The 2,025-nt window shown below is 42.1% G+C and overlaps 1 non-coding gene across 1 annotated transcript; it reads left to right on the plus strand.

The window, feature by feature from the left end:
* The first annotated feature begins 565 nt into the window (after window positions 1-565).
* LOC112504775 lies at window positions 566-670 on the plus strand. The gene has a single exon (XR_003068261.1). It is a non-coding gene; the product is annotated as a small nucleolar RNA R71 (small nucleolar RNA).
* The last annotated feature ends 1,355 nt before the right edge of the window (window positions 671-2,025 follow it).

The following is a 2,025-nucleotide window of genomic DNA, read 5'->3' on the forward strand; positions in this document are numbered from 1 at the left end:
TTGGAGAGTCTGAGAGTTGGAACTGTTTCCATGATGTTGTGGTTGGAAATTAGAAGTTCCTTGTTGTTTATGGACTAGTGGGTTTAAATTGAGACTGTTCCAGGAAAAGTTCAGATGTTGCCTCCAACTGGCATTATATGTGTTGGAATAGGGATTAGCTCTGTTATGAACATAGTTTACTGATTCAGAATTGTGAGGGCAGTGTTCATATGAGTGTTCCCCGCCACAACACACACATTGCACAGATAGGACTGTCGGAACAGATGTGTTAGCAGCTTGCTGTCCTCCCTGACCAGAAGTTAAATTTTTCAGCATGTTGGTCATGGAGGTAAGCTGAGCTATTAATGCAGTATATGCATCTACATCATGTATCCCAGCAGTCTTTTTATGTGATTAAGCACGTGGGTCGGCCCAATGCCCATTGTTGGCTGATATCTTTTCTAGGATTTCATATCCTTCATTATAAGTCATGGCTGTGAAAGCTCCACCCGCAGTCGCATCGAGCATTTGTTTTGCCATGGGATTTAACCCATTGTAAAACGTCTCAAGTTGAATACAGTACGGAATACCATGGTGTGGGCATTTCCTCAACAGCTTTTGAACATTTCCCATGTGTCAGGAACAGCCTCATCGTCCATTTGTTTGAAAAGACAGATCTTGTTCCTGGACTTAGCATTCCTTATTGGTGGGAAATATTTTTGCAAAAAAATTCCGCCATGTTACTCCATGACGGCACAGAACCTGGTGTTAAAGAGTTAAACCATGCTTTTGCTCGATCCCATAATGAAAATGGAAATAAAGTAAGTCTGAGAGCGTCATTTGACACTCCCGGGATCAGGAAAACATCAGTGATTTCCATAAAAGATTTTAAGTGCGAATGTGGGTCCTCCTGTAACAACTCTGCACTTTTGGATTTTCAGGTTAGAACCATATTTCGGAACCTTTATTTGAAAAACTAAGTCTTTTAGGATTAACCTTATCCAGAGTATGATTCTGAAGAGGTCGCCTGATCAACCAGAGGATTGAACAACCAGAGGCTCTGGTAATAGCCACAGAGGCTCTGGAGACAGCCATAGAGGCTCTGGTAATAACCACAGAGGCTCTGGAGACAGCCATAGAGGCTTTGATGACAGCTACAGAGGCTCTGATGTTAGCTACAGAGGCTCTGTTGTCTCTTCACAGAGGCTCTGGCGTCTCTTCACAGAAGCTTTGGCGTCTCTTCACAAAGACTCTGTTGTCTCTTCACAGAGGCTCTGGCATCTCTTCACAGAAGCTCTGTCGTCTCTTCACAGAGACTCTGTTGTCTCTCCACAGAGGCTCTAGTGTCTCTTCACAGAAGCTCTGTTTCTTTTTTTACTGAGACGCTGGTTTCCCATGATCGATCAATTTGGCACGATAGTTGGTCTTTTTCCAGACTTGGACGTTTTTGTTGTTTTATATTTTTGGGGCTCAGCTTAGAGAAGTAAAAGCCCCTTGGGCTTGGGCCTCTAGAGGCCAGCCCACTACTCCTCTAGAAGTCTCATATAAATACCCCCTTCTCTTTTGAAAACTCTCCTTTATTCAAAAAGCTCCAGCCTTTTTCTCGATTCTCCCTCTCTAAAGTTCATCACCTTCAAGCCGAACTCTTCTCCCTGCATGTTTAGGAATTCTGCCGTGTTCGGGTCGCTCATATCTGCCTCGTCTTCAAAAAGGTAAGTTCTAAAAGCCATCTATTCCTCTTTTAGTGCTTAAATTCCTAACTTCTCTTTCTGCTCAACACAAGTTTCGGGAATTAAAGATAGTGAGATTATCCATCGAAGACTTACATGTGTCTTCATCAAATGGTAATCTGTGACCTAAGGAATCTTTTAATCCCAAAGAGAAGAAGAGAGTTCTCGCATATAAGGCTGATATCACATTCGGGTGATTTGGGTCTGCATGCGTCTCTAAATCTTTTCTCTCATCTTATAGCTTGTTAATTCAAATTCCTCATTTGTTCTATTTTCTGTTCTAAAATTATTTAGAGATAAGGATTTTGGTGATAAC

This window comes from Cynara cardunculus, unplaced genomic scaffold (assembly GCF_001531365.2).
Source record: "Cynara cardunculus var. scolymus isolate 2C unplaced genomic scaffold, CcrdV1 Un_Scaffold_6844, whole genome shotgun sequence".
NCBI classification, from domain to species: Eukaryota; Viridiplantae; Streptophyta; class Magnoliopsida; order Asterales; family Asteraceae; genus Cynara; species Cynara cardunculus.